The following is an 18,881-nucleotide window of genomic DNA, read 5'->3' on the forward strand; positions in this document are numbered from 1 at the left end:
AAATGCTTGCCAAGGTAGTTAGCAGTCTACTGGGCATTACTCACTCTATTTTGCACATAAAACAAAGACTAATTTATTATAATAATCCCGTGAGGGACAGATTAGAAACAAGGAGAATGAGGCTCATTCAGTCAGTGTATTTATTGAGTAATCAAGTCTCAGGCATTATTGGGCTGAAAGGAGAGAAATGGCAAATAAATAAACATAGCCACATACAATTTCTTTGAGGGGATAAAAGAAGTTAGAATTGATTTGAAGAGGCAGAGGAAAGGAGCAGGGGCAGGATGGGTCTGCTTTGTAGTCAACCAAACCTCACCTTCGAACCCTGTATCCAGCCAGAGAATGAATCTTGTTGCAGTTTTAGCACCAGGCAGAGGGAAAAGCCATGTGTAGTCTCTGCAGAAAGATGCCTTGGAGTGTCGTGGGAAGTGGCAAACACCCATATCTGTGAGAGGGGACAGAGAAAAGTAGTTTCTGATGGGACATAGGAGAAGGTAATGTGGTGCTGGGCTTTAAGAGGTTGTGGTCATGTGACTTCATTCACTGGAAACCCAGAGAGATCCCTGGGTTGAGTTTTCAGCTTCTCCTATTGGGGGTGATAGAGAGACACAGATCTAGAGACTTGGTCAGTTTAGACAAGCACCCATGACAGGGAAGGTAGGGTCACAGAAGAGGTGGGAAAGGTGGCTCCCAAATGAGGAATCGATAGGAGCCATACCCAGTCCAACTCTTGTTCTGCTGAGTGACAGAAGATGTATCAAATATTGTATATATGTTTATTTGGTTATTTGAAATAGGATAGGGAAGGGGGGAAACAAAATGAGGGGCAGGGGTGGGGGGAGGGAAATGGAAACCAAAACATGAGAAAGGGTATCAATGTTTGTGAAGTAATGCACCTTCTATCTGGTGAATATAATGTAACCCTTCTATTAATTACAATAAAAATATATGAAAAAAAGATGTATCAAGGGAACAGTAAAAGAGTTCTCACATCCCTGCAGCATCTGGTGACCCTCAGACCACCAGCTCCAGTTGGCAGTATCTATACAACAAGCCCTGGATCCGTTGATTTGGTTAATGAACCCTCGCCTCACATAGATAGGTGTTTGGAGAAAGGGAAAAATATTCTAAATAGCCTCTTGAGACTGTTATAAATATTCATCCTTGTCACTGTACCAAATTCTACAAGTAATCCCTTCAATGTTGGGTTCAATGTGGAATCTCAAAACATATCAATAAATCCTTCATACTTTGCAATAGTAAAAACCCCAAATCTGGCTTATACTTTAAATAGATACTTTATCCCCTCATGAATTCATAATATCATGCATTGGTTACTTGGAAAATATCAGATCACTGAATTTTGCGTATCTTCCAAATTTGACGCATTTCATTATGCATTAGCAAAAAGAAATCACATTCATTAATATCGGCATCAATCTCATTAGAAAAGTAGTTAAGTATTGGAAAGCTGTCATGCTCAGAGAGGCAGGAAGAACTTGTCTATAATTTAACTTCTCATCAGCTCAAAGTTTATCCTTGGCAAGAAGTAGCTTCAGTTGTTTTCCTTGAAGTGTTTGGCTCACTTGGTACAGTTTCGACTGCCAAATATACATCTGAATAACTGTAGTTCCTCAGCTGTTCGCTCAGCTAAAACGATACTGCGAGGACCAAATTACTGGTTGAGTTGAAAAGCACTCAGATACTCTCCTACGTCTTCATTCGCTTCCTCTTGGTTAGATAACATTATAAAATCATGTTCAGGGTAGAGAAATGGCACAATTTATCATTCTCACTGCTTCAACAAGGAACATTATTACATTTTGGGTTTTTTCCCTTTCTTTTTATTTATTTATTTCTATTTTCATGTATTAGGTATACAAGGGAAAAATCCACATTTCTATACATGTATTTCAATGAATTCTCCCATCCCTCTCTCTTATTCCTCTCTTCCCTTCCTAGAATAATTTTAAGTTTTATTGTTTTATTTGCATACTTTCCCACAGGCTATTTCAACAATATCCATTCTCCTGTACTCTCTTCAGCTCAATTATTCTTAATTTCCCACCTTCCTAACAGAGCCTTTTTCCCTTCCCCTCTTCTAACCCAACTCTCTGTTATTGATCAATACCTTTCATTAAGGTTCTTTATGCTGTTTTTATATGCAGTTGTTGTGTATCTCAAAATCATTTGCCTTTTGCATTTCTTTTTCCTTTCCTCCTTCCCTTCTCCTAAAAAGTCCCAAATATAAACTCATTTTGTGTCTATCCATTGCATAATTTTGTGTCTATCCATTGCATGATTGTATATATATATATATATATGTTTCTGCCCACATTTTCCCATCCATTTCCACCATCCCAGGCTTTGCTGCTTCTGATGACCACTGTCTTATTCTCTATCTCTGTGCTCATTCATGATGTGATAAATGACATGCCTTCTTCTTTTTTAAGGCTGAACAATACATCAATACATCCAGTATACACACACACACACGCATGCACACACACACACATACCACTTGGAATTTGTTATTCATTGACCCATCAACAGACACTGAAGTTGTTTCTGTATTTGGTGAATATGAATACTGCTTCAATGTACATAAGACTATGGATGTCTTTAAAGGATGGTTTTTCATTTCTTTAGAAATTACCATACTATTTTCCATAATGGCTGTACCAATCGACATTCCCATCAACTGTGTCTTTGGGTTTGCTTTTCTTCATTAATATTCCTATCCCCACTAACTTTGCTATCTTTTTACTTTTTAATAATCTCCATGGTATATCGTGGTTGTTTTCATTCATGCTTTTCCTGCTAATTGATGCTGTTGAGTATCATTTATTTGCTATTTTATATTTTGGGGGGAATGCCTTTTCAACATGCCTGTCCATTTTTAATTGAACTATTTGGTTGTTGGTCTTTTAAGTTGCTTATGATCTTTATATTTAGATAATAGCTCTTTATGTGATAAGGTTTAGAAATACTATTCTCCTAATTCATGGCAGCCATTTGATTATTTAGTATAAAATGAGTAGCTAAAAATGTTGAAACAAGAACTTGTAATCCTTGTAACAACACACAAAGAAACATTCCTATTCATTTTCCAATAGGAATAATGGTAGCATATGCATATTTAAAAAATCACTGGTGTTTTCTGGAGGACAGGAGATTTAGTTGTTTGTTCCCTACTGAGGAAACACATCTGCCACTCCTGGTATAAAGATTTTTCCTAAACTTACAAGTGATCTTTCCTTTTTCCATTTTCCAAATTTTGATGCAAATGCAATAAATGTAAATAAACCCAATTCAGTATTTGTATGAAATATATACAGTAACTACTGTTTCTTAAAATACTAACATCCAATTGTTTAAGCTACATATTTAGTGACTAACTTCAACTTTCGTATATTCAGCACAGGAAAATGTCACATTTTCAGCCCCTCCCCCCAAACCAGCTAAAGCATTTAAAACCAATATTTCACTTACATCAAATTTCTATAAGAAGCGGGGAGTAGTGGTTCATGCCTGTAATCCTAGCTACTCAGGAGGCTGAGAGCTGAAGCTCACGGTTCAAAGCCAGCCCAGGCACCAAAGAACGAGGGACTCTTATCTCCAATTAATCACCAGAAAATGGGAAGTAGGTCTCTGGCTCAAGGGGTAGGGTAGTAGCCTTGACCACAGCGCCTAGGCCCAGCATCCAGTATTTTCCCATGGAGCGCACACATGCAACACAAATGCTCATATTAACATCTTTTGTCCTGATGTTGATCCGGGTACTTTATGAATGGATACGCTGCATGTGCCAGTTCCTAGAATTGCCAATGTATATGAGAAATCATCAATTCAATTTGCTAAGGATGTGTGTGGAAGGTGAGAAAGATTTATCCTGTTTATCCTCTCCTGCCTGATATGTGTGACTTACCTGACAGAAGTGATATTTCCTTCCTCCCCAAAACTGTCTACTACAGGATACCACTGTAAGTTTTGTTTATGTGCCTTTGTGTTCTTGATAAGGGACACAATAAAGAAACTACTATGTAGATAGAGTATACAGAGAGGTCTACTTTAGATCCTTTGAAGGTTTTAGATAATTGTATCTTCCTAAAAGCTCATCAATATAGACTATTTCTGTCTTCCAGGTAGGGAAATGAATCTTCACTGAGATCACAGAGTTAGAACATGACAGGGTAAAGATTGTTCCCAATAGTCTGTGACCTCAGAACTCAAACTAGGTTGTCATTTCATTCATGTTCCATGTATAACAGAATAACAGTTCCTGTAAGTTTCTAGGTGTCTTGTAACCTGTATAACATTGTAACCCTATAACATTGGGCCCATAGTTTTCTTGCTGACCTAGATGATAGAGATCTCAATGTGTTTTGGCTGCTGTATTCTCCTCTAACTCTGTCTCTCAGATAGTATTTATACACTACCTTGACCTGCATCCCAATGAAGACATTATTTCCTCTTCTGTCTTCTGTTTACAAAGGATTACCTACCTCCTCTTTAGCTATTTCCATTTCCCTCCTGCTCTTGGTTCAAATATGCTTCTGAGGCTCACTCCTCTGCCTGTTGATAATCTGACATCTGTCATGCTTACCTTTCTGTGGTAATTGCTGCTATCTCTACGAGCAGATAAAGTCTCTTGGTTTTCATCAGCATTGACTTAGATTTCCTTACATTTCAGTGTGTTTGCTATTCTTTTTTTTTCTAGTCCTGAAGCTTGAACTCAGGGCCAACCTTGAGGAAAAAGAAAGAAAGAAAGAAAGAAAGAAAGAAAGAAAGAAAGAAAGAAAGAAAGAAAGAAAGAAAGAAAGAAGCCGGGCAGGGTAGTTCTCGCCTGTACTTCTAGCTACTCAGGAGGATCTGAGGATTGCAGTTCAAAGCCAGCCCAGGTACTAAAGACAATAAGACCCTTATCTCCAATTGACTAATAGAAAACCAGAAGTGGCACTGTGGCTCAAGGGATAGGGCAGTAGCCTTGAGCTGAAGAGCTTAGGGCCAGTGCCCATGTCCAGAGTTTAGGTCCCACAACCACCACTACTACCTACAAAAAAATTGCTTCACCATCCATCTTCCCCTGTCTGGAGCTTGGTGTGACCCTTATCTCCTAATCCACATTGGCATTGATAAGGCACTGTTAGAAGAACATCATTCTAGTGGCTAGATCTTGAGGTAGTAATGTGAAAAATATGGTGCATTGAAATGTTATCTTTTTCTTCTTGGTTCTTAGATTGTTCAAGTTTCTACCATGTGGTAAAGCTGAAATTCTCAAGGTCCCGATGTTCAAGAAAGGAGCTTTTCCACTCATAAATTTACTTTTTTTCTAGTATATATCTTATAAATCTATCTATCTATCTATCTATCTATCTATCTATCTATCTATCTATCTATCTATCTGCAATCAAGGGGAATGGAGCTTTAGCTAAATAAAATGGCTTCTCTAGGGCTAGCTATAGCAAACAGGCATTGAAAGTGGAATCTGATGAGGCCAGTGCTCCAAAGTCTAAGATCATTTTGTTCCTGCAGCTCTTGCTGCTTCTGGCTCGGTGTGTTCCTGTGGAGGGGCTATGACCACTCTACTAGCTTACGTAGACTCACTGGAAATACCTCTCACCCTGTGCACCCAGATTGCTTAGTACATTGCCTACATTGTATTATCTGATTAGTGGACGCAAAGTCTATTAGGGTTGCATGGAATTTCAGGACAAGGAACTTGACTTTCTGTGAGAACATTATTAAAGGCAAGCATGGCTTTCATAGATCTTTGTTTGTTTGTTTGTTTTTAAGTCACTTACTAGTATACCAATGATCTTGGGCCTGAAAAGGGGCCAGAGAAATGGCAGAATGGAAGAGAGGTGGTCCCTGCCTCCCAGGTGCTAACTGCTTTAGAAAGATAGGGCTTTCCCTGTAGATCCCCAGAGGGTGACAGGAGGGACAGAAGGGAAAGGGCTCCCCAGTAACTTCACTTCAAAGCATGTGAAACTTGGAGATAAACAGGAAATAATTCTGTCATGGCTGTCATAAAGTATTACTTTGAGACTTCATTAGTCACTGTATTTTTCAATGTTTTGAAAGAGTTACTACATCAGCCAGACTGAGGATGTGAGGGAGGTGGCACAGTGTCCTAGGGGAATGCTTCCCGGTGAGTTACCTGATTCCCCAACAGGGTCTCTGTGGCCCATCTTGTAGAATTTAACATTTGCTCTACCTATATTATTTCTACAATTGCCTGATACCAGGTCTTCTGAGTGAAACAACGGGCAAGACAAAGACCTTCTTCCAGAGACTTGACATTGGATGAGAATAAGTTTTAAGTAGGGAAAGCAAAAAGAAAAAAAAACAAAAACAAAAAAAGGAAAACCATTGCGGACTAGGAGATTAGGCAGAAATAAAAGAGGAGAGTCAGGGAGAATTCTGGGGAATTAAAAATGGCATGGCCTAAAGTTTTACCTGGGCAACTGGCATTTCAGCAGGCAAGTAGTCGGCCTGATGGAGTGGAACTAAAAGTCAAATAGGAAGAAACAGAAAGGACAGAAGAAGAGGAGAGAGAAAAAGTGAAGAAAGGAGAGGAAGGGAAGGGAATGAACTGGATGGGAAGGAAAGAGAGGGGAGGAAAGAGGAGAGGAAAATAAAGGAAAGAAGGGGAGAAGGGAGGAGAGGGAAAGGGAGGAAAGGGGAGGAAAAATGAAAAGAATGATTGTGTAAGAAAGAAGAAATGGTTGGGGGGCAGAATAACAACATGTTAGAGTCTACATTTTATTAGTCTTCATAATGCAGGGAAAGGGTTTCACTTTTAAATTTGAGATTCTGTTCTGGTTCTCTGGGCAAACTTTGAAAGTCCTCGCAGTTGGCAAGGACATAATCTGATTGGTACTGGGGCCACTTCTTTCAGGAGTCTGAGACAAATCACTGGAACTGGTGTGAACAGATAAGCTGGATCCTACAGTGGTCTACAGGAAAGAGATTCGGGGATTAGGGTGACGATAGTAAAAATAGTACAGAAGGAAAGAGAAGATTCAAATATTTTCCTTCCACCATGATGTGAGCATCAGTGATGGAAGTGGAAGAAAGTACAGGGAAAAAATTATTTCTGTCTGCTCTGTTACATAGCCTAGGTTACAATGCTGTCCAAGTGCAGGAAGGAAAATATGTTCTCAGGTTGCCCATTCCATTGTTGGACATGTCTGAAGGTGAAAAGTTTTTCCACATGCTGAGCTGGGCTCTGCCTTCTAGAAACTTCCATGTGTGTGTATTCTTAAGTTTCTGGGAACACATGGAACATATCTGCTGTCCTCTTGGAGACTTGTGCCAAATATTCGAGTACCCAAGATTTCTGACATTGTTTTAAAACATGAAAATTTAAAATTAGCTTTGCTTTAAAAAAAGCTATTAATTAGATCATAGTGTATATACATGGATTTTCTAAACTGCATTTGTAATCTCCTTGTGAAACCATGTTATGCAGCTTTAGTTTGAAAGGAATGCTAAGTCTTTAGTAACAACTTGTCACCAAGATTCTTTGCATTGTTCACTTTTGCTTTTCATAAATTCACTTCATCTCCAGTTTTGATATAGCATATGCTTCTTGGAGGGTCTAAAAGAATAGAGACCAGTAGGTAGATTTAAAATAAAGAAAAAAAAACAGTGTTTTACCACCCAAAGTCATTGATTACTATCTGGCTTACTGTAGCAAACACATTTGATTACAAAGAATGTTTTCTCTAATTTTGGCAACAACCTTAAGGGAGTTACAAGCTGAGTGCAAGGTTATTTCCTAGGGGCTTCAGACAGATTGTAAACTGGATGCGTCCACCACGATGCCCCCGAGTGTCTCATTAGAAAGAATGTGCTGAGTCTCTTGGCCCCATTCTGGTCTGTGCTGTAGGATATCAGTACCTCCAACAGTGACTGTATGCTGTTGATATTCTCTTCTGTATTCTATAACTTCCTAATTTGGACAAATACCATTTGTAAAGCATTTCATTTTCTGGTGTTCTGAATTGCCAGGTTTTGCATTTGCCTGTTTTATCCTTCGCATAATCATTCCATCCCTTACTTTGTTATATATAAAAAAATACAGTTGGAGCCCAACTAACTAGAAACTTAAGTATTCAAATTTCAAGTGAGTGGCAAATTGAGCTGAGAAAGATCGAATACTTAACTTTCGAAGGCAAGAATTCAACTAGAGCAGCAGTATCTTTCTCCAGCTCTCAGTGTAAACTCATCAAAGCAAACTGTTTTATTTGGACATCTGGGAAATGTACTTTGACAAACATCCGCTTGATGATTGTCAGTGTCATAAAGAGACTTTGATATCAAAAATCCACATAACTTGTTGAAATAAATGATATATTTTTAGGACGAAGCACTCTTTTGCTGAGTTATTTGCATTGTCCCTGGGCTTTGGCTTTAGCATGTTAATACAAAAGAAGGCTTCATTTTCATGTAAATGGCACGATGGAATTAATAAAGAGCTCTAGGGAAAGCTCCCCTCTGCCAAGGTAGCCTCTCCCTCTACCTGTTTTTAGCCCTGTGTACACACGGTTGCTCTCTGAATTTTTAACATATAAATGTTTTCCACATTTACATATTCAGTGTTTTTATAGTGCTAGAAATACTCCTCAAACTATCACAGAAGGTAACAAAGCATCCTTCAAAAGTCTGATTTCCATGCATTTAGGCCATAACGACACGGAGAAAGAATTTTTAGAACTGCTGCCAATAAGTTAAAATGCATCTAGTTCTGCTACAGAGTTGATCATTTGCTTATCCACAGCAGTGGGAGAAAGACAAGAGTGGAATACACTTGGCTTTTCTTTTTCTTAATGTAAAACCCTGCAAATCATCAAAGCTCAGTTAGCTGCTTTGATGGGAGATGTTACAGGTGAAGAATCCTGTGTTTTAATTAATAGCTGTATGGTGAAACACATGTTTTAGGCAATGCAAACAATGTTAGGAATGAGGCAAAGCCTGAGAGATAGTCTGAAGTGAAAAGCAGAAAAGAAAATGTAGAATTGATGTCAGGCCGATCTGGCCCTAAAGGTTAGCTTTCCTTCTTAGTGTTAGCTTATTTCTTCCTTGGCAAACTACTAGACCTTTCTGGCACTCTGTCTCCTCATGCATGTAGTCGTAATTAGGGACTCATACTACCTCTTCAGTCCATAATGGCCTGAAAAATGCGAACTAAAGGGGACATTACACGTAAACGGTCTATTGAGGTGAGAAACGTTGGCAGCTGTGGCATAAGTGCTCATGCCATTATCGGCATTATTTTTGTTCCTACAAATGTCCCCATCATAGAGTGCATATAGGATACTAGATTTTAAATAAAAATGAGAAGAAGTCATTAGTTTAGACTAAGCACTTGTCTGGGGACACAACAGATCAGACTAAAAGTCAACATGGAGTCACTGACGTTAAAGTTCATATCACTAAGTTAAAACTTCACTGTTTACTTACCTGAACTTTGGAGAAATCAATAGAAATGAGAAGTGGTGGTCAGATTCTCAAACAGGCTTCTTTCAATCACGTGACAATGAAATATCTCTTGGCCTTTAAACTTTACATTTTTTGTTAGGGAAACTAATCTACAGGAAGCCGATGTTAACCGATCTGTTGTTTTTCTATTCTCTCTACTGTATAAGAAAAATAACTCTGATATGCCAAACATACCTTTACTCTTTTTATTTCTCCACTTTTAGCCTTTCTCTGACATTGTCTTTTGATAAGCCTTATGTTGTTCAGTCCATCGGATCTCTTGTTCTGTTTTATGGGATGATGTATTAGTCAATTGAAAGTAAATTTTGGAAATGTTACCTTTTGATATGATCAGTCACATTTAATAAGTAGCATGTATTATTTTGACATTAGTAAACCTCAGAAAGTAGCCTAAAGTATACATCGAGAAGCAACTATGAGAAACATTTACTGAAGATCTAACATGTTCCTTGTACTGGCTCCCGGAAGGCGAAAGAGAAGAGAACCCTCTGCAGTGTTGTCTGGGCTATCCCAGAAGCTAAAGCATTTAGTGACATGGATACCAGAAGGCAGAGTAGTTAGCCATGGGGTCTTCATACAGCAGACCTGAGAGGGAAGTCGCTGGGGCACTCAGGATGGTGGAGCTGTTGTAGTCAAAGTGGCCCTTTGGTAAAGATGCTCTGTGTAACTCTGGGAGTAGAGCATCTACTTACCCCTGCACCCTAGATCTTCAGGACCTAGAGAACAAAGCCTTACTCACCTTATGAGACCCTCACCCTCAGCTTTGTGAGCCCTCAAAGCTGGATCTGGCTTGAAATGCTCTGTGTGTCTAAACTGCTGCCTCTGAAAGAGCATGAGTGAGCTGGCACTGCCATGACAGCTAATTCTGTGGGCATCTACTTCCGGATGTTTTCTCTTGCTTATTTTTATGTTTGCTTCTTTCTTCATTGCATCTTGATCAATAGCAATTCTTCAATCATTCTCCCCCTGCATCTACCCCAACCCCGTCCATCCCCTCAGGACACCTAGTCACAATTCCACACATGCACTCTGAGTATGACTGTATTCATCTCACATTCTTCCCTCCATTTGTCTGCCCCTCTCCTTACACCACACCCCAATCAGATAAGATGATTTTAGCTTCCTGGTATTCACTTCTTGGATGTTTACTCTTGACCTACCATTAGCAGAAAGACAATATGATGTAGTTTTCCCTCTTGCACCTTTTAACCACAGACCACATTCCATTTGCTTTCAGCACTAAATACAGTAGCAAGCCTGAAATCAAACAAATTCTGGTAGAAGAAAACATGTGATAGTATACCTTAAGGTGAACAAAACTCAGAATTGTGCTAGTGTTGTAAAGTAAATCAGCGCTAAGAAAAGGAAAGGAGCAGTGTTTTAAACATCATAAGAAGTCATTAATAAAAATCAGAACAGCCATCACCAAAAAACAGAATTAGGAGCTACAGTTAGACCTTAGTGGTGGGATACTTACCTGGCATTCTGGAGGCTCCAATTTCACATGACCATATGGAAGGGAGGGGGTGAGGATGAGTGACAGGAGAAGAGGGGATTGGGAGACAGAAAGGCAGGAAGAGGGAGAGAAAGAAAGGAGATGAAGGGAAGGGAACGGAAAGATAGGGGAAAGGTTCAGCAAAAACAGCTAACAAATTCTTAATAATTTTACTGTGCAAAGGGCTATGAAGGAGCTACCAAATTGGTATGTATGGAAGTTTCTTTTCTGGATGTGAAAATGCAGAATGTCAACAATGTGATAATTTTCACCATCAGGCCCAGATGCCCAGGCATTTGTAATGAGGCACCAGAGAAGTTGGGGAAAATAATTTCTTTAATATTGTTGTGGTTGGCAGACTACTTTTGATTAAAATAGACAGAGCCAACTTTTCTTGTAAACACAAGCTTACAAAATATGATATCATTTCTAGGTGGCACAATTTTAGGATGTGAGGATCCCATACATTTTAAACTTAAGTTTAGTAATTTTTTGATTATGTGGTATTGATTATGTGGAATTGAACCTAGGGCATCATGCATCCTGGGCAAGCACTGTACCACTAAGCCACATTCTCAGCCCCAAGGACCCCATGTTTTTCAACATTTGGCATGTACAGTTAGGGAATAATATGCATACTTATACCAAACATTCAACCAGAAGAATCTGTTGCAAGATTCACTCATTCATTTTTTCATTCATTAACACATTGGCAAAGGTTTCTTGTATGAAACTCTGTGCCAATCTCTGGTAAAAGAAGACAAGACATGATTCCTGTTATTAAGAAGCATATATAAAGAAAATACCTTCTTAGAAAATATCTGTGGAAAATGTTAAATTCCCAAAGACTACATTACCTTTAACACCAAAACTGGCAACAAATGTGGTATTAAAAAGCTAAGGAAATGGTGACTTCTATTATAAAGCATTTACTAAGTGTAGGCATTGAACAGTGTGAGAAAAGTTTTTATGCTGTAATTAGTAAACATGATGAAAGATACAGAAAAGTGAAAAAGTAAAGAAAGTGATATTTTTAAATAAAAATGAACAAACCAATAATGGTTGTATGGTGAGATGATAGTGATCATTATCTATTGTTCTCTTTTTATTATTTCCTTTTTGCTCCCCTATAATAAGAATGGTTTCCTTTTTCAATAATCTTTCCCTGGCTAAAGCTTTGTGAAAATACCCATCCTCTCATGCAATTCTTACTGTAACTGTATTGCACGTGAGGATCAGCCATAGCTGTAGAGACGGGATTCCAATGTAGGAATTTGTGTCCCAGAATCTCATCTCCTATTTCCATGCTGAATTAATCCCTTCAAGGATACATTGGTGGTATAGGCTGTTACAGTGTGAGTTCAGTGTCTCCAGCACTCAGGATCTTGTGTCTTCTTGGTAAGATGGAGAACATCATAACAGACACTGCCCAAAGGCTGCTGTGGAAAGATCTCTGTTGATGACATTTGTAAATACAAAATTTCCATTCATTTATCAACCACTCGTATTCAAAATATTTTCAGTTCCTTAATAAATGTGTACCTTCAGCCACTTTAAGCACCTTTCTGTGTAACTATGAGTAAATTAGCTATCTTCTAAATATTTTAAGTAACTGTCTAGGACACAGATTTTGTTTAATTGACAGAAAACTATTGATGAAAGCATCCACTGTCAATTGTTCTCTTCTGGCCAGGCTGGCTCCTCTTTTCTCTTTCTCTTTCCCTCTCTGACATTTTTCCTTTCACCCATTGTATGATTTTTCTTGAATGTTTTTTTTTTTCCTTTCACTAAACAATCCCCTTCAAGGTCAGGAAACCACTCTAATTTGCACTTTGAAGGTATTTGTCAAGAAAAGGCTTAAACTCCCAGCTAGCAATTGGATTCCAAGCCTTAGGTTACTTTATTATGCTTTTTATCTGTTGACTTTGAGTAAAATATAATATGTGGAGTGGAATTACAAAGGTGACTCCTTGAAGGCATATGGAAGGATTATAACCTTAAAATGTATTCACTAAAACCATGAAAACAGATGAGTTTCCCAAGAACTACTAAGCAATACAGCTTTATAGACTTCTAGAGTGAATACATGAATTGCATATGGGTCTTGCTGGCCTCTTAGAGAAACTGCGGAAGGATTTTGAGTTCTAAGACTTTGTGACACTTTTGGTTGCCTCATAGGTAGTTGACATTTCATTTGAAAGTGGTCTGTTTAGAATGTCATCTGGTTTTCATTTGTGGGGGCCCACAGAAAATGAGAGATTGGGCTCTGTGACCTCCAGTCCTCTCTTCCCACTCTGAAGGGTTTATTTTTGGTAGTTGAGTCTAAGGTAAATATAGAGCTTATTTTTCAACACCACTGGTATTTGTGAAGGACTTTAGAGTTTGCCAAAAATATGTATGTATGTATGTTTCTATGTATATTCTATTTTTATATACTCCACATCATGTCTTAAAGAAGAGTAAAAGGTAAGAAGAAAGATCTCCATTCAATTCAGGTTAGAATTCATAATACCCAGAACATTAGGATTTTTCTCTGTGTTAGTCACTTTCAATATGCAAAGTATCATTCTCATTCCAAGTGAACTATGTGAGAATTAGAATCTTACTCACATGTGCCATCTTCTACAGGATTACCAAACAGCTGTTAAGTAGGAGCACAGGGTCTGGGTGACGCCATTCTAAATTTTTTTCCACCAGGTGGGACGATTTGAATAAACCATGTCATCATCTAATTTAAATGGGTGGCTTCTGTGCTTCAGATATTCAAGAGAAAATACCAATTGTTCTGAGATATCGTGAATCCACTCACATTTTCTCTGAGCTAAAATAGGCCTTAGTATACTGGTTGTGTTCGCTGTGCTTTTCCTGGAAGTTCGGGTCTGTTTAGAAATGTCAGAGCTAGCTATGGTCATGCCTGCCCTGAATTTTAACAAATATAATAACCGAATCTTTTCCTACAGAGTCTAAGGGGAAAAAAAAGAGTATTCTGTAATTTTCCTCAGGGACTTGGCTAGATAAGGGAGGGCATATGTGGTATGCCCAATCAAAACACAATTTCACAGGTTATGAGTTTGCATGAGATGCAGCCTATCTCCTGGAACCTGGGCTTGAGTATGCATGGAGAAATGGGACATGCAGCCGCAAGCAAGCCAGAACCCTCTGATGCTCTAAATCAAGGCAGGCTAGCTTCCTGATGCTGCTGCTTTCCTCATAAGTCATTCACCGGTGAGCCATTGGCTGAGAACAGAGCATTACCTCAGATGCCACTTGTTTTGTGGACACTGTGTTCTGCATATGTGACAAGGGCAATGAGATATTTGTTGCCCTTATGGAATACTATTATCCCATAAAATGTTGAACAGTTTTTGTGAGTTAGACATCTTTGTCAGAGACTAAGAGATGCTAAATAAGTTCACACAACCTGTTGACACAGTGTGGAGCCAATATTTCACTTGGCATCTGATGGACTTTGGAGTCCAGGCTCAGACCCCTGAGGCTCATCTAATCCCAAATTGCCTCTGCATGGGGCAAGTGACCTCATTCTCTCTCTTAGGGAAGACCTTCTGTGAGCTCTGTCAAGCGTCTTCAATAAATGTCCAATGGTATTGGTCAAGATGCGCTGTATTCATAAGCTGCTCCAGTGAATGACAGTTCCTTTGAACAACTACTTAAAGATAATAAAACCATTAAAAAATAAAAGACTAGGACTGAGAGTTTGGCCTAGTGGTAGAGTGCTTGCCTAGCATGCACAAAGACCCGGGTTCAATTCCTCCATACCACATACATAGAAAAAAGCCGGAAGTGGTGCTGAGGCTCAAGTGGTAGAGCTCTAGCCTTGAGAAACTCCAAGGACAGTGCTCAGGCTGTGAGCTCAAGCCCAGGACTGGCAAAAAACAAAAAATAAATAAATAATAGAAGACTAATGGCTAGTAAAGACAAAATAGAAATTACTGGTACTATCTTTACATTTATTTGTACAAACGTCCCCTTTTAAAAAAAGATTGTTTTATAGTTAGTCAAATAAATATATATTATATGTGTATATATCCTAAATATATGTGTATATGTATGTTTGTATGAGCATTAAATATACCATAGTATATATATGCACTGTACATTTTTCTCTAAATTTCTCTCAGTATCAATGAAGTTTATCTTTACTGTCTTGCAGTTACTATTATTGTCTTCTGGATGAGGCATGCATTCATTAATTTCTCAAATCCTTGACTACTTCTCTGGGTAAATGCTGGTACTATTGCCTTCCTGGTAAGATTGTTGGAAAGACAAAGTAAATAATTTTTGACATGCTTAATGAATTCCAGGCAAATATTGGTCACTTTAGATCCAAGAAAGGATTCAAGTGTAAATGTCTATATCTCTCTGTGTGTGTGTGTGTGTGTGTGTGTGTGTGTGTGTGTGTGTGTGTGTGTGTATGCTCATAGACCTGTTTACAAAAGCTAGGATCTAATTCAGGCATAGCAGCCTCCTCAAGGGTAACAAGAACACACACACACACACACACACACACACACACACACACACACACACACGCATATAAGCCTACCACATACTCTCTAGCTCTTATATAAATAATCATGTCCTCTCCATTTAAGATTTCTTATCAGGAACATAAACTGGAACCCTATACTAATGCACATTCCTATAGTCCTAACTATTCGAGTCTCGATCTAAGGACCATAGTTTGAAGCCTGTCCCAGCAGGAATATGCATGAAACTCGATATCCAATTAACTTCTGTGCAGCCAGAAGTACATGTACCAACCTTAAGTGAAAAAACTAAGTGATGGTACTTAAGCCCTGAATTCAAGCCCCAGTACTGGCACAAAATAAGTAAACAAATAAAATTAAATAAACAAAAGTCTGGGTGAAATTTGTATCTCTCTTCTCTATTCGCTGGCTGTACACCTTTACTTTAAATCAGTAATGACAAGTTCCTTCACTTTAACTGTGACTCATTCATTAACTTGGGAAAATTACTTAGCTTTCTCAGCCTAAAGAAATAATTCTCACCGTGGTGGGTCAGTTATGATTAAACATAGGCATGTGCGTGACATGTCTGGAACACAGAAGCTCAAAAGCCCAGTTTATTTTCTTCTTACCCTCTTCCTTTGTTGGAACAGTATATTTTCTGTCTTGCAAGATCCTCCTTTGATAAGCTCAGCCCAACTTCTGCTGGCAAACAGGGAGAGAGGCTGAGAAACAACTGCAAAAAGAGCCTCTGATGCAGGCATTGATAAGACGATCCCCAGTCGTACATTTGTGTAGGAAAAGTTCTTTCAGGATACACAAAACTGTGGTCTTGCTTTCTATTCTCCACTCGGTGCGTGGAGGCTGAATCATTTATTAGCAGTAATGGAAAATAGATTAATGTACTTTCACTCACGCTGGAGTCGCCTGCTTTGCTGGAGTCACTTTCGAGATCTCCACGTGCCCTGCAAAGGGGTGCTTCCTCCACAGCTGACCTCCCTGAGAATGGTCTTGGATATCTTCTTTAAATACATGACATGCAGTGTGCCAGTATCCTATAGTTCTTCCCAGAATCTCCTTGAAAAATTCTTAGCTGTAGTATTTTTTTAACAGACATGTATCTGTGTCTTTGAATGACCCAGAGAGAGCTCTAAGTTTGCTTGTGAAATAAAGTGGAAAAAGTCACTTTGCCAGATGTGGAGCCTTGGAAATGTCCACACGGCCCCAGTGAAAGGTCCCCCTCATGGTCACGTGCCCAGGGATTTGAGGTACAGAGGCTGGTGGAGTGGCAGGTGGAAGGAAATCAATCTCTGCATCTGTTGCTTGGCACTCTTTATTCCTGATTTCTTCTAATGAAGGGAGAAAGCCAGCCTCGCGCTGTGTAGGAGCTGGAATATGCCTCTTCATGCGTTTCCATGTTAGAAGGATCCTGGCCTGTGAGAGAGCCCGAGGCTCAAGAAAGTGCCCAAATATTTTAGCCCACAAGGGCTTTAGTTTTTCTTTAAAAGCCAGTACCATCTGACTTCCAGGACTACAGACATTTTATTTTGCATTTCTCTATATTCCTAGTCTGTGATGTGCTGTAAAAGCCCCGAGCCCGGTCCCTGCCCTCAGAGGTCTCATGGTCTCATGCAGAAGTTTTCTACTTGACAGAACTGGACATGGCAGCCACTACTTAGCAGTGGGAGGCTGAAATAACAATGACATATTCCTACTTAATGCAGCACTCCAAAGTTTTGTGGATTGAAATATAACCTTTTAAATTTGTCCACAATACCGTTACATTAGTTACTTAAGGGTCCTCTGAGCCTGCTCTTGCCTGAGATCATTCACATATTTCTAGTCATGTGGCTGTTTGTCTCAGGCTACACAGTGGAAATAACTTCAGATCCATGCCTGGCTCTTAGTGTTGGATGTAGCTTGGGTCATGTGTCTCTAACAGACTAGTCCAAGTTTTCTCAAATAGAGGTCACATTCCAAAAAAACCCCCGTCTGGATGTACACGTGACTGCCAAGATTCTACCTTCATCATCTTTTTCAAGGTTCTAAGGCAAGTCCTGTAGCCCAGCTCAGAATCAACATGAGAGGAGAATATCCAAGACATAGATGTAGGTAGTATGATTTATTGAGGATCATTCCTTTTATAGTCAAATACAGGCCTTCGCTGAATAACATCTTCCTCCCTATCTCCTTCTCCCTCTCTCACTGTTCTTCTTGTGGTGCCAGGGACATATTACTGACTTTTGCACACACGCCAGGCAAATGTTTTAGTACTGAGTTGCACCCAGATTTTGATTTAGGATCTATTATGTGCTTGGTATGGAACAGGTACTTCATATGTGGTATCTTATTAACTATGTATGATAGTTCTATAAGTTATTCTTTTTCCAAGTATCCTGAAGTAAATTAAATTACCTGAGCTTATAACAAATGGTTGAGATTTTTAACAATGAACTGAGCAGTTCCATAAACCAGTTTGCCTTTCTGTCTTGTTACAACAAGTCACACAGATTGGATGAGAAACCCTTTGAAACACAAAATGGGATGTATGGAAATGTGTTGGGTAAGTAATGGCTACATGGCAGCACCCTGATCAACCTATGAGCTAACAGTGACTCAGAAATTGCCAGTGAGTTCCGAGTTTCTAAATGGCTCATCCTACAACACAGAAAGCATCTTGGCTTTGGTTACCAAAAGGGCTAAGTTGAGAATCTACCATGTCGTTAGTTATTGAAGGGTTTTCTTGGCTTTAGTGATAACATCTTTAAAGTGGGAGCCCTGGTCTAGGTATCAAATATTTCCATGCAGATACAACGCTAGACACAGCTTGGTGCATAGATGGAAATCAATCAAGAGTAAGGCAAGAGTAGTTGCAGGAGGGTATTTTAGACAAGGAGAACTATGCTGGAAGGAGAGAGGGCTTTGGCAACAGGGATGAGTGTAAAAGAGACTCCCAGGAAATCGGCACCATGTATCAACTCTCTGGTTTTGAGGGAGCCATTTTTCTCTCTGAATTTTACCTTTCTCATCTGAACTATGAGGGTATTGTATTCATTTATATATCTGCTCTTCTCTTCAGTGATTTATTTGTTGTTTTAACCAACAATTCTGTGTGCCAGTGACTATACAGATAGACATCTGAAATGAAGCTGTGAGGGATATCAGCCTGCCTCTTCTCCCATGGGTCTTCCTTTTAGATCTAGTACCTCAAAGAACCATATGCTTATAGGGGAAGACAGTAAAGAGTGGATGAGATTCGGTCCCAAATTGCAGAGTATCTGCCCTTTGTGAAATAGGACACCTCTCCCCCATCCCAAGTCAGCCACCTCAGGCTAGCGTATTGAACCATTCCTGCCATTGAGTATTCTCAATAGATGTCATATATATATATA

The 18,881-nt window shown here is 39.2% G+C and overlaps 1 protein-coding gene across 10 annotated transcripts in view; it reads left to right on the plus strand.

Annotated features, from left to right (window-relative positions):
- Ldb2 (LIM domain binding 2) overlaps nt 1-18,881 on the plus strand; it is a 298,062-nt gene that overhangs the window by 37,996 nt on the left and 241,185 nt on the right. The gene's annotated exons all lie outside the window — the stretch shown is intronic.

This window comes from Megascapheus bottae, chromosome 13 (assembly GCF_031878675.1).
Source record: "Megascapheus bottae isolate mThoBot1 chromosome 13, mThoBot2.hap1, whole genome shotgun sequence".
Classification (NCBI taxonomy): domain Eukaryota; kingdom Metazoa; phylum Chordata; class Mammalia; order Rodentia; family Geomyidae; genus Megascapheus; species Megascapheus bottae.